The sequence below is a fragment of the Hyperolius riggenbachi genome, chromosome 5 (assembly GCF_040937935.1).
Source record: "Hyperolius riggenbachi isolate aHypRig1 chromosome 5, aHypRig1.pri, whole genome shotgun sequence".
NCBI classification, from domain to species: domain Eukaryota; kingdom Metazoa; phylum Chordata; class Amphibia; order Anura; family Hyperoliidae; genus Hyperolius; species Hyperolius riggenbachi.
The window spans coordinates 48,638,973-48,653,912 of NC_090650.1; the positions used below are offsets into that span (position 1 = coordinate 48,638,973).

Consider the following 14,940-nt stretch of genomic DNA (forward strand, 5'->3'; position numbering starts at 1 on the left):
CACAAGTTCCCTGTGGCGTTAAATACTATTCCCCCTCCAGGTCCACGTAGATAGAGCTGAAAAATGTAATTTGGTGACGGCCGAATTACAGTGTTTTAAAAGCAACTTCAGCTCCGTCTTCTGATGGCGCCGAAGTTACTGACTGTGTGCCACTATTGCCGTAATTCCTATTACGGCCTATAGTGGCGCCAGCTGCGCCCAAATCTTCTGCGCTGTAATTAAAGTGCTCGTCTGACTCACTCACCTGAAACAAGCTTGCAGCAAATCCTGACACACTTCACTCAGAAACATCTGATCTGCATGCATGTTCAGGGTCTATGACCATAAGTATTTCAGACAGATGATCAACAGGACAGCCAAGCAATGTGCATTGTTTAAAAGGAAATAAATACCTCCCATCTATCTACTCAATACTATATTGGCATGTAGCCCCTCCCAGTGAGGCTTAGCCTAGGCTGTTAAGCTATGCAGAATTCTCCTCCCAGATTATTCAGGGAGACCAAACTGTTTTATTGACTTTGGTATTCTCAGAAGCAAACATTCTGCAGAGCTGCCCCTGACAGGACTAAAGAGGTCGCCACGCGTGATACATTTCAGAAAGTAAATCAGGGTGAGGAAAGATTTTACAATGGGCAAACACTGATTAAAACCTTTATACATGAATAATAAAAACCATTTTTAATTATTGTTATTTTCACAACAGTTCCTCTTTAAGTTTAAATAAAATGTAAATAAAGTTCTCAGTACATTAGGCTTCGTGCAGCAGAGCTATGCAGTGTTCACATGGTGGTCTCTGACTGGGTCGCAGGGCGGAGGCGGCAGAGGGGGGACTCCTCCCACATCTTCTTCAGTATCTGACACCACCTGCAATTCTAGAAGAGCAGACAACAGTTACATGTTATCGCCAGTGAATAATCCAACTGTCAGTCTTGCTGCGCGGGGGGCTCCAGCGTTGTGTCTGATTAGCGAAATCCCTTGTTGTGGCGGCTTTAAGTGGACATGCTCTCTCTGCATGCCTCAGTACCAGCTAAAAGGATTAACGACTTCTACACTGGCCAAAAATCAAAACTGAATGGAGGACGGCTTCCTAACTGAAAGTAATCCGCAATAACGCCGCTATGATTGTCGCCGCGCTCTTGTTAGCAGGAAGGCCCGAGAAAAATATTTGCATGTGAAACACTCAAGTGCCCTGAATGTTTGTACATGAGGGCCTGACTTCCCCACACTTCAGCAAGGGGTACCTCTGCCCTGGTCTGGCCTATGGCAGCTAATCGGCAATGAGAGAAGCGAAATCAAGAAATTGGGATTGGTTGCTATGGACAACAACTGTTTTCTTTTTAAAAAAAAGAACTATGTCCATTAAAGTGGACCTGAACTCTTACACAGGAAAACATAAAGAAATGCACTTTGTATGTATTTAATAATCCAAAACCTGAACATTTGTGTAGCGCTTTTCTCTTGCTGGATTCAAAGCACTCAAGAGCTGCATCCACAAGGGCTTGCTTAAGAGGCCACCCGGCAGTTAGGGGGTCTTGCCTAAGGACTCCTTACTGAATAGTTACTGACCCTAGCCAGGATTTGAACCCTGGTCTCCCATTTCATAGGCGGTGCGAGAGTTTAGTCAGTGTAAGTCCCCTGTATATGTGACTAATCACAAGTGTAATTTGATCTCTCAGCTCAGGAGCCTCCGCAAAGCAGCAAATTTGTAAACACGGGTTGTTAATCCTATGGCTGCTTCCATAAAAGCAGGAAGTAGACACACTGCAGATCAATTGCAGGATTTGTATGGGCTGTAACAAATAAATATTTTCCATTTAACCCTTTCCCTGCCAGCTGATTTGTCCTAAACGCAAACGTCTACTGCCAAGCAGTTTTTAGACATTTTGCACCTATTGGGTTTACTTGGGATTTTTTGACAAGAAAACCAACATGAAATAGGACATATTATAAATAGTTTTTTTCCGTAATGAATTGGGCTTGAACACAGAAACAAAATGTTGTACTTTTTCTGGAGATATAACAACATTTTTGAATCAAATATGTAAAAAAAAAAGTATGTTAAAAGATATTAAAATTAAATTAAAAATATGTTATAAAAAGCTCCTGGGGGAGTCACTCTGCGGCCCCCAATTGGCGTCAGGCGGTCGCAGAGTGCTTAACACTACAATATTCTCCTTAGATGTGATCATTCAATCAGATTGGCAGGATCGTAAGTAATCAGAAGGTAATTATCGATTGTTCCCAATTGTTTCCATAAAAGGGTCGATTAGGGCACGTTCTTTCTTTAGATATGATAATATGAAACATTCCAACACCCTCCCCCCCTCTCAGGTCAGGGGTATTTTAAACAGTGCACATTGCCTGGCTTTTCTGCTAATCCTCTGCCACTTATATTTTTAGCCATAGACCCTGAACAAGCATGCAGATCAGATATCTCTGACTCAAGTCTGACTGGATTAGCTGCATGCTTGTTTTAGATGTATGATAGAGACATTGTTAACCAGAAAGATGAGCATTACAGCCAGGCAACTGGTATGGTTAAAAAGGTAATAAATATGGCAGCCCATATATCTCTCACTTCTCTCTCAGCTAGGTCACCAGGACACTATCTGCAGCTGCAAAGAGGCCCCATGTCCTCTGGGGCCCATGCAGCTGCACCACCAGTCAGGGCCGGGTTATCCTCTTGGTTCATGTATGTGTCGGCACCCAGCCCATTCCCTTAAAGCTGAACCACAGATGTTCAGCTTTAAGTGAACATTTGTGGTTACCCACAATGCACCACTACTGAATATGCAAATTATCTTTTTTTGCCCCTGTAAGCCAGGCTAGCATCCAGAACCGGTGGTGTATAGCAAGCCTATAGCTTTAAATTTTACGGAGCCACATCAACCCCACATGCAGACAGCCTGTTTCGGACAGTTTGTCCTGATCAGTATATGGTAGGGATTGATTTGGCTCTATGGGATAGGGCTTGGACCAGTAGAGCAGAGTGCCCAAGCAGCTTGGGGTGCTTAGGTACTCTATGGTAGGTGCACCGGAACAGTCCACAAAGTGGGGGAGCTGTCAGGGCCGGATTTCTGGAAAGGCCCCAAAGGCCCGGGCACTGGGCGGCTGCAGCCAAAGGGGGAACCCAGACATGAAAGAGGGGTTGCTACATATGAAAGAGGAGGCTGAATATGGGGAGCAACACATGGAAAAGGAACTGATGCTGAAAGGAACTGCTCATGAAGGCGAGAAGCTACAATACATCGATGATATACATAGAAGAGGGGGCTGCACATGTAAGGGGAGGGGCGCTGCTGCACATGAGGGGATCAACAGGAAAGTTGGCCTAATGCCGCTTGGAAGCAGTAGTAACCAACAGGCTATGTAACAACATTTTAAAGGACAACTGACCTGAGAGGGATATGGAGGCTGCCATATCGATTTCCTTTTAAACACTGCAGAGTGCCTGGCTGTCCTGCTGATCCTCTGCCTCTAATACTTTTAGCCATAGACCCTGAACAAGCATGCAGATCAGATGTTTGACTTAAAGAGACACTTAAGTCAAGAATAAAAAATCAGTTTTACTTGTCTGGGGCTTCTACCAGCCCCCTGCAGCCTTCCCGTACCCTCGCAGTCACTCGTGGAGCCTCCAGTCCCCTGACTGCCAGCTAGTTTTGTTTTCACTGACAGGGAGTCGGCGGGCCTCCTGCGCCTGCGCAGGTCTGACCACACGTATCTTTCTTCATATTCCCGTCCTCAATAGCATCCTGCATAGGCGCAGGAGGCTTTTGCAGACGGGAACGTGAAGAAAAATAGCCAGCAGCTAGGCCTGTCAGCGAAAACAAAACTAGCTGGCGGCGGAGGACCGGAGGCTCCGTGAGTGACTGCGAGGGCAAGGGATGGCTGCAGGGGGCTGGTAGAAACCCTAGGAAAAGAAAACTGATTTTTTTATTCCTGGCTTAAGTGTCCCTTTAAACCTGACATGAATTGAAAAAAGTTTTATACATATCTGGGGCTTCAACCAGCCCGCTTCAGGCTAATTGATCCCTCGCCGTCCTCCTCAGCTGCCTGGGTTCTCAGCTACGGGTCCTGGTAATTTCCCAGCATGCTCCCGTACCCGGGAGAGTTCTGTGCCTGCGCAGGCGCAGAACGCTCCTGTTTGAGGTATTGCGATGGGGGAGCGCGCTTGGTCGGACTACGCCTGCGCCGACTTAGGAAATTACCGATACCCGTAGCAGAGGATCCAGGGAGGATGGCGAGGGACCGATCAGCCTGGAGGGGGCCTTTTTTTTCCATTAATCTCAGGTACTCTTTAAATTTGACTGCATTTGCTGCGTACTTGTTTCAGGTGTGTGATTTAGACACTATTGATGCATGAAAGATCACCAGGATGCCAGGCAAATGGAATTGTTTAAAAGGAAATAAATAGGGCAACTTTCTTATGCCACTCAGGTCAGCTGCCCCATGAATTATTTTTTCCTCTAAAATATTTACTAAATAAATACAATAATAAAACCAGGAACTCTGGAATATGGCTTTATAAAGAACTGGCACTTAGTTGCTCTGCACACCGATAGTTGATGCAAACACTGGTTCTTTAGGTCAGTGCATAATTGCCTCCTATACTAAAGCAGCAGTCAGGAGAAGACTTATGAAGCAGCCACCACTTCAGCCAGATGCCAAAGCTCCAGAATTGTTCCTACCAATGGTCACTAAGCAGGCATGAAAGCCTTTGATGGATCTGCTCTGGGCTTGCTCTATTGACTTAACACTGAGGGACAATAAGGCAGCGTCTAGACATGTCGCTTACTGTGACCAATGGCAACTGCCCGGTGGATGGGGAAGAGAAAAAAGGAAAGACGCAACAAAATATACACAATCACACCAATACCTTGTATAAAAAAAAAGGAATGGTACATAAAATAAGTGCACCAGAGACAAAAAATGGAGTGTGGAGAACCTGCGCTAAGACCTACATGTGCCAAGATGAGCAGCGCGGAGGTTAGAAGCAATTCATTCCTGTCTCAGCCCATAAAAATCCAGTGCTGCTCATCTGGGACTGTTGGGTTGCAGCACAGTTCTCCTTCCATTTTTGGATGGTTTGGCTCCGTAGGTTAGTTTATACAGCAGCATGGTGGCGTAGTGGTTAGCGCTCTTGCCTTGCAGTGCTGGGTCCCTGGTTCGAATCCCAGCCAGGTCAACATCTGCAAGGTGTTTGTATGTTCTACCCGTGTCTGTGTGGGTTTCCTCCATGCACTCCGGTTTCCTCCCACATCCAAAAAACATACATATAAGTGAATTAAATGAATTGGCTTCCCCCTAAATTGGCCCTAGACTATGATACAAGCACTACACGATACATACATAGCCATATGGCAATGGTAGGGATTAGACTGCGAGCCCCTCTGAGGGATACTTAGTGACAAGACAATATACTCTGTACAGCGCTGTGTAATATGTCGTACTCTAAAATAGGATACGGAAAATTCCCTTGTTTTTTTAAACAACAGTTTACTTCTCCAGCTGCATAAAGCAAATAAATTACCAACCAGTCATATAGCAATAAGGGATGCAAAGGTTGTGACTGCACCATGGCCCCTGGCCCTGAGTAGCCAACTTAGGAAAGGCCAGGCTGAGGCAGAAGTTTGAGAGGTGCCACCCTTTGGGCACAGAGCCGTGAGGGCGCGGCATGACCGCCCTCCAACCCTCCCAGCATTTGCTGTGTCCCCAGGTCATAGTTGCAACTTGCAAGCAGAGCATGATAGTTTACTCACCTCTCGGAATCTCTCTACAACAGCGTTACAGTGCACAACATGGCTGAAGAGAGATCCAGGTGACAAGAGGTGAGTAAGTTCTCTATCATGCTATCCTTATGACCCTACATATGGGGGTCCTACCTAATACCGTGGGCACATCTTGCTACGTATACTAGAGAAGGGGGCTACCTAATACTGGGGGCACATCTGGCCACCTATACAAGGGAGAAGGGCTACCTAATACTGGGGGCACATCTGGCTACCTATACTGGGGAGGGAGGCTACCTAATACTATGGGCACATCTAGCTACCTATACTGGGGAAGGAAGCTACCTAATATGAGGGGCACATCTGGCTACCTATACTGGGAATGGAGGCTACCTAATACTGGGGGCACATCTGGCTACCTATACTGGGGAGGGGGATACCTAATACTGGGGGCACATCTGGCTACATATACTGGGAAGGGAGGCTACCTAATACTGGGGGCACATCTGGCTACCTATACTGGGGAGGGGCTACCTAATACTGGGGGCACATCAGGCTACCTATACTGGGGAGGGGGATACGTAATACTGGGGGCATATCTGGCTACCTATACTGGGGAGGGGCTACCTAATACTGGGGGCACATCTGGCTACATATACTGGAGAGGGAGGCTACCTAATACTGGGGGCACATCTGGCTACCTATACTGGGGAGGGGGCTACCTAAAACTGGGGGCACATCTGGCTCCCTATACTGGGAAAGGAGGCTATCTAATACTGGGGGCACATCTGGCTACCTATACTGGGGAGGGGGGATACCTAATACTGGGAGAACATCTGGCTACCTATACTGGGGAGGGAGGCTACCTAATACTGGGAACACAGCTGCTATCTATACTGGGGAGGAGGGCTACCTAATACTGGGGGCACATCTGGCTATCTATACTGGGGAGGGAGGCTACCTAATACTGGGGGCACATCTGGCTATCTATACTGGGGAGGGAGGCTACCTAATACTGGGGGCACATCTGGCTACCTACACTGGGGAGGGAGGCTACCTAATACTGGGGGCACATCTGGCTACCTATACTGGGGAGGGAGGCTACCTTATACTGTGGGCACATCTGGCTACCTATACTGGGGAGGGAGGCTACCTAAAACTGGGGCACAGCTGCTATCTAATATTGTGGTGTAGGGCTAGCTAATACTGGGGACACAGCTGCTATGTATACTGGGGAAAGGGCCACCTAATACTGAGGGCACTTCTGCTATCTATACTGTGGAGGAGCTACCTAACACTGGGGACACAGCTGCTATCTATACTGGGGAGGGGGGCTACCTAATACTGGAGGCACAGCTGCTATCTATACTGGGGAGGGGAGCTACCTAATACTGGGGGCACAGCTGCTATCTATACTGGGGAGGGGGGCTACCTAATACTGGAGGCACAGCTGCTATCTATACTGGGGAGGGGAGCTACCTAATACTGGGGGCACAGCTGCTATCTACACTGGGGAGGGGAGCTACCTAATACTGGGAGCACAGCTGCTATCTATACTGGGGAGGAGGACTAGCTAATACTGGGCGCACAGCTGTTATCTATACTGGGGAGGAGGGCTACCTAATACTGGGGCACAGCTGCTATCTATACTGGGGAGGAGGACTACCTAATACTGGGGGCACATCTGGCTACCTATACTGGTGAGGAGGGTTACCTAATACTGGGGGCACAGCTGCTATCTTTACTGGGGAGGGGGGATACCTAATACTGAGGGCACTGCTGCTATCTATATTGTGGTGGAGGGCTACATAATACTGGGGGCACAGCTGCTATCTATACTGGGGAGGAGGGTTACCTAATACTGGGGGCACAGCTGCTATCTATACTGGGGAGGAGGGCTACCTAATACTGTAGGCACAGCTGTTATGTATACTGGGGAGGGAGGCTATCTAATAATGGGGTCACAGCTGCTACCTATACTGGGGAGTGGTACTACCTAATAATGGGGTCACAGCTGCTACCTATACTGGGGAGTGGTGCTACCTAATAATGGGGTCACAGCTGGTACCTATACTGGGGAGTGGTGCTACCTAATAATAGGGTCACAGCTGCTACCTATACTGGGGAGGGGGCTACCTAATAATGGGGTCAAAGCTGCTATCTATACTGGTAAGGGGGGCTACCTAATACTGGGGGCACTTCTGGCTTCCTATCCTGGGACAATTACTCTACCTATGGCGCTGGCAGTGGCATAGCAATAGGGGGTGCAGAGGTTGCGACTGCATCGGGACCCTTGGGCCAGAGGGGCCCCAAGAGGCCCACCAATAACCACAGCATTAGCGCTCTATTGGTTCTGTGCTGGTAATAATCACTTGTATAGATGCTTTGAATAGTAGTAATCAATAACAAACTGTTTCCCACCCCCTTCTTGCACCTCAGACACTGTGGATGTCCTTGTTAGGTTTGGTGCGCCATATCAATTGTTATGTACGCCGTGCTTGGGGGGCCTCAATGTAAAACTTGCACTGGGGCCCATAGCTTCTTAGCTACACCACCGGGTGCTGGGCAACCTTGTCCCAGAACGTCACAAGGTGCCCAGTTCCAGTCACTACATTAGCTCTTTGTAGGTGCTGTAGTGGTAATGATCACATCTACAGTCCTGTCCGAAAGTTTTGAGACTGTCAAAAATATTGGAAATTAGAAAAGTTGGTGCTTAATTAAGTTTTTATAATAGCAATTTGCATATACTCCAGAATGCTAAGAAGAGTGTTCAGATGAATTGCATAGTCCTTCTTTGCCATGAGAATTAACTGAATCCCAAAAAAACCTTTCCACTGCATTTCATTGCTATCATTAAAGGACCTGCTGAGATCATTTCAGTAATTGTCTTGTTAACTCAGGTGAGAATGTTGACGAGCACAAGGCTGGAGATCAATATGTCAGGCTGATTGGGTTAGAATGGCAGACTTTACATGTTAAAAGGAGGGTGATGCTTGAAATCATTGATCTTCCATTGTTAACCATGGTGACCAGCAAAGAAATGCGTGCAGCCATCATTGAGTTGCATAAAAATGGCTTCACAGGCAAGGATATTGTGGCTACTAAGATTGCACCTAAATCAACATTTTATAGGATCATCAAGAACTTCAAGGAAAGAAGTTCAATTCTTGTTAAGAAGGCTTCAGGATGTCCAAGAAAGTCCAGCAAGCGCCAGGATTGTCTCCTAAAGAGGATTCAGCTGCAGGATTGGAGTGCAACCAGTGCAGAGGTTGCTCAGGAATGGCAGCAGGCAGGTGTGAGCGCATCTGCATGCACAGTGAGGCAAAGACTTTTGGAAGATGGCCTGGTGTCAAGAAGGGCAGCAAGGAAGCCACTTCTCTCCTCAAAAAAATCAGGGACAGATTGATCTTCTGCAGAAAGTATGGTGAATGGACTGCTGAGGACTGGGGCAAAGTCATATTCTCCAATGAAGCCCCATTCCGATTGTTTGGGGCATCTGGAAAAAGGTTTGTCAGGAGAAGAAAAGGCAAGCGTTACCATCAGTCCTGTGCCATGCCAACAATAAAGCATCCTGAGACCATTCATGTGTGGGGCTGCTTCTCATCCAAGGGAGTGGGCTCACTCACAATGTTGCCAAAAACTACAGACATGAATAAAGAATGGTACCAAAACACACTCCAACAGCAACATCTTCCAACAATCCAACAACAGTTTAGGTCAAGAACAATGCATTTTCCAGCATGATGGAGCACCGTGTCATAAGGCAAAAGTGGTAACTAAGTGGCTCGGGGACCAAAATGTTAAAATTTTGGGTCCATGGCCTGGAAACTCCCCAGATCTTAATCCCATTGAGAACTTGTGGTCATTCCTCAAGAGGTGGGTGGATAAACAGAAACAACTAATTCTGAGAAACTCAAAGAAATGATTATGAAAGAATAGGTTGCGATCAGTCAGGATTTGGACCAGAAGTTGATTGAGAGCGTACCCAGTTGAATTGCAGAGGTCCTGAAAAAGAAGGGCCAACACTGCAAATACTGACTCTGCATAAATCTCATGTAATTGTTGATAAAAGCCTTTGAAACGTATGAAGTGCTTATAATTATCTTTCAGTACATTACATAAACAACAGAAACAAAGATCTAAAAGCAGTTTAGCAGCAAACTTTGTGAAAACTATTATTTTTGACAGTCTCAAAACTTTTGGCCAGGACTGTACACATGCTTTGAATAGTGGTAATTATTCTCAGAACATTCCTTTATTCCCCTCACACTTGGCTGTGCCTAGGAAGCCAGTGTTGGTCATCTATATCATGTGATTATTACACATACAGTGCTAGGTGATGGGGGGGGAGGGGGAGCTATGCAGTGTAAAATCTGCACTGGGATCCAAGGCTCAGTAGCTACACCACTGTAATTTACATGTGATCTTACCAAAGTTCTGTACAACCAGGCAATACTGAATCTGAGAGTGTCCCAGAACTTTCTTCAATTCTCCATGTTTATAAAGCCCTATCAAGCGCCACTGTCAATCAAGTCCGTAGAGGACGACCTTGTGCCTCTGTACTGGCTGGGACCCCAGGTCGGCGGCTGAGAGCAGAGTTCCGGCGTGGGACATAGCGGCTGCCAGGGGCTGGAGGAAGCCCAGGGTAAATAGATCTTTTTTTTCTATAGCCTGGACATTCCCTTTAAAGTACCCCTGCGTGGGGTTTTGAACAGTATACTTTTTATATATTATTTGATTTCTTCTGCTGTGAACGATCCTCCTCCCGCTCCAGCTCCTCCTCTATCCCCCACTGTACTGTGTCTTCAATGATGGGCGGGTAGGAAGTGTCAGTTCTTCCTCCTCTCCCCAACCTTAGCTCCGCTACCTGCACTTGTAGTTTACAGTTCCTGAGTACCGCGCACAGGGGAGGTGTGTTGTGTGCAGGCTTCTATCAAAAGCTCGCACACAGCGCTGCTTCCCTGCACGCTGTGTGCAGTACTCGGATCGGAACTGTAGCTATGAGTGCAGGGGGCGGAGCTAAGGATGGGCAGAGGAGGAAGAACTGCAGAGAGGAGGAAGAACTGACACCTCCTCCCTGTCCATCATCGACGTTCTGCTCAAGTCGAATATTTCGGCTGAGCAGAAAAGGGTCCCCTTCATTGTCCCACAGGGCGCTGGAGGCAAAGGAAGGTGCTGTGTGAGGTATGTCACAGCACCAGATATTAAAGAGACACTGAAGCGAAAAAAAAAATATGATATAGTGAATTGGTTGTGTACTATGAATAATTACTAGAAGATTAGCAGCAAAGAAAATATTCTCATACTTTTATTTTCAGGTATATAGTGTTTTTTCTAACATTGCATCATTCTATAATATGTGCAGACACAACACTCAGCATTCAAAATGAGTCTTTCAGAGCAGTCTGTGAAGTAATGACCTCTCCTCTGGCAGAGAAAAAGTAAACAGTTCACTTACAGTTGAGATAATAAAAGTCAGATAACAGCCCTCTCCAAGACTAAAGGTGGCCATACACTGGCCCGATTCACGGCCGTTTCGACAGCAGATTCGATCCTGGGATCGAATCTGCTGCCAATCGTTCGCGCTAAACGCACCCGCCGATCCGATTTCCTCCCGAAATCGGATCGGTCTGTCGATCGCGCCGTGCGGGAAATTACCCTCGATCGCCCGCAGGTAGGGTGCGCGTCGCTAGCGGCGGCCGATCCGATCAGGTATACATTACCTGACGCTGGCTCCCGGGTGTCTTCTCTGCGCTGCACCGCTCTGTTCCGGCTCCATCCCGGCGCTTCCTGTGTCACTGCAGTGACCAGGAAGTTCAAATAGAGGGCGCTCTATTTGGACTTCCTGGTCACGAAGTGACACAGGAAGCGCCGGGATGGAGCCGGAACAGAGCGGTGCGGTGCAGCGTGGAGAAGACGCCCGGGAGCCAGCTTCAGGTAATGTATACAGGGGGGGGGAAGGGGGGGGCACAGGCGGCAGGAGCAGCTCAACAGATTGTGATCGGTTTCAGGCTGAAATCGATTCACAATCTGTTTGCAGTAAGGGCAGCCAAACGATTCCTCTCTGATCAGATTCGATCAGATAGGGATCTGTCTGTTGGTCGAATCGGATGGGAAATCGACCAGTGTATGGCTACCTTAAGACTTAGTCGGAGAGTTAATGGCTTGTTTGCATAGAGATAACAACTGGAGTTTCTGAACTCTTCCTGTACTGGAAACAATTAGACTGATGTATCTGATCTTAATGTTTTATTTCTTAGCTGTACTACACATACAAATCATAATATCATAATTTTTTTTATCGCTTCAGTGTCTCTTTAAACAGTATAACAAGTATATTATTTACAACCCAGTTCAGAGTTACTTTAAGCTGAACATACACTGCTATTCAACCATGTAGTTATTCTTTTGTTGATCAACACGTTGATTAACTTGTACAGCAAACAAAGACAGGTTGCTACAACCACCTCTCCTATGTCCAGTCAGGAGCAGGAATCTAAACAGAGCTCATAGGTATCAGTGCAGAAAAGGAATCCCGCTACACAGACCGAAGATAAAAGTCAGATTTTCATTGCCGCATATATGGACATACAGCATTAAAGCTGTATCGGAGCAAAAACATGGCTCTTTAGTTATAGCTCAGCAAGAAACACGTTGCCACGTAGGTATAACAATATAGCTATAATGGCATACAGGTTCAGTGCTGCATGGTGGCCAGCGAGTGCCGAAATGACCTGCTTCGCTAAAGATGTTGCAGCCTGTGATAAATTTAAGAATGTAAATTTGTAAAGATGTAAATTTTAAGCACTCCAGCAAAAAGAAGTAAGCAGTTAAAATCCGACAGAACCGATAGTTTTTGGACTAGTCCATCTGCTCATGAAGTCTAACTGACAAAAGTGAGTAGGAAGGCTGGCTGGTATCTTTATAATAATACTTCTGAAAACAAAGAAAACCCTGAAAATCCCTCAAGAGGAGATGGACTAGTTGGTTCAGTCAAATTTTAACTGCTTAATTTTTTTCTGGAGTGGTCCTTTATTAGTCCACTATCGCAAAAAAGTAAGCAGTTAAGATCTAACAATACCGACAGTTTTTGGACTTTTCCATCTCCTCATGGGGTATTCTCAGGGTTGTCTTTGTTTTCAAAAGCATTTTGGCAGTTACTAAGGCCAGCTGCCAAAATAGTGTGCAAGTGAGTCGGGAGGCTGGCTGGTATCTTACTATTTTGGCAGTTTTAAACTGCTGTTCAGTAAATGCTGTTGAAAACAAGGAAAACCCTGAGAATCCCCCATGAGGAGATGGACTGGCCCAAAACCTGTTGGTTCTGTCAGATTCTAACTGCCTACTTTTTTCGCAATAGAGGTCCTTTAAGAATGTAAGATTTTACAATGGGCAATAACTAAATAATTTATAAATGAATATTGTAAAAAAAAAAGTTATATTTTTCATTATGTTATTTTCACTAAAGTTCCTTTTTAAAATCCATCCACTTAATGTTGTAAGCGGAATCTCACAGCCCTACTAAAACTCTTCCAACAATGAAGAATCCTTTCATGCGAGAAACGGAATGATCACAGGCAAGTCACTAAGTTGTATTTACGGCTTGCTAAAAGTTATTAAAAATGAACTCCTCTCTATAGCGAAAGGCTAATGACATTTCACAGGTAATGCGATTTCGCACGAAACACCCCCGTGTTTCTTAAGCCTCAACAATGTGAATTTTTGTAAACTGCCATAAATTGCTATTGAAAAGCCCCAGACCCTGCCGTCCCCAGTCATTTTTTCATACGGATGAAATGAATGCGGATCCTCCCCTTGGGGTGGGGCGACATGACAAGTCTCTTGCCTTCTTGTAAACAGGTCAGGGACCTTTCACAGACCCCTAAGGCAGTAGGAGGGAGCGCTTTGCTAAAGCGTGTAACCAAATCAAGCCAATGGTTAGCTCTATTCAATACCGCTGGAATGGCCTGACACAATTGCTCATTCACATAGCGTCACACTGGCCCTGAAAGGATGGTCAAGCTTGTACGGAAATTCTCTCTACCAGCAGCAGGTTTCTTGAAGTCCATCTGTGCCTATCGGCAACAAAAACGACAACAAAAACTAAAAAGAGAGAGAGGAAAAAAAATAAAGTGCTTAAACCTCAGAGGTGACAGCAGAACTCTAGAGATGGTAACGGGCAGAAATCTTCAGAAACTCTGCTCATTACACCGCTGCAAATTCCTTTGTCCCGGCCTCAAGACACAAAGGCCCAACAAGCCTGCCCTAGAGATGACCTATTGCTTTCAAGTTCCTTGAGCACATCAGAAATTCCATTGTTGGAGTTGATTAATTGAAACTGATAAGTTACCATGAATAAAGATTGTTTTTTTTCTGTTTAATGTGCTGGGGCTGATTTGGTCAATGCTTATTCATGTAGCTATACGGCGCAGCATATGGACCAAGTGCATTCAGCAGTGCAAACATATACAATTTATTATGCTTGTATGGCCACGGCCAAAAGGCCCTTTTCTGCCTTTTTACGGGTAAAGCGTGAAAAAAGAAAGAAAAAAATAGACCCATTTAAAGAATCACTAGTATTATTACACAGGGTGACAATGCGGGCTTGACGGCGTCTGCGTCCCCCTTCTGAATGAGGGACAGGGAAAGGGGTGGACAAAACCCCTGAAAGTACATGTCAACAGGACGGCCCTTGTGGGTTTTAATACGGGGCGGACAAAGAAAGTTGAAGTCAACGGTTGGCTGGTTCACTGAGTGGAGATATTTAGACCCCCAACTCATGTCAAGTGTCAGATTACCCTGATTAACTCATCGCTTATATGAAAGGAAATATTTCATTTAGGAGAGGGGTGAGTGTTAGGCCACTAATATATTGAATTATACTTTAACTACACTAATGTCTTTGGTCACACTTTGGTGTGGTTTTTTGCAGGAGCACAGTTGGAACTGGAAGGGAAGCCAAGAAGGTACAACTTGTGTTGCTTTCTGGAGGAGCTATAATAAAAGCAATAGAGTGTTGTACCCTGTTAGCCATCAGTAAAAGCAAGATGAATTGAATCAGGATGTAGCCATTTATTGACTAACTTAGAAGAAAAGGTATAGAGTTTTGGTGATTCTTGTAGGGACCAAGAATGCCTAGGTGAGAAGTAGGGAGACACCCGGGAGCACAATGGTGCAGTATCGTCAGGTATAGGGAGGATAAACTTATATAGAT

At 45.9% G+C, this 14,940-nt stretch overlaps 1 long non-coding RNA gene across 1 annotated transcript in view; it reads right to left on the reverse strand.

Annotated features, from left to right (window-relative positions):
- Window positions 1–651: 651 nt before the first annotated feature.
- The window catches only part of LOC137518177 (uncharacterized), a 31,438-nt gene continuing 17,149 nt past the window's right edge, over window positions 652–14,940 (reverse strand). Inside the window, exon 2 of the long non-coding RNA XR_011020752.1 lies at window positions 652–872. This is a non-coding gene — a long non-coding RNA (uncharacterized lncRNA). The remainder of the gene's footprint in view (window positions 873–14,940) is intronic.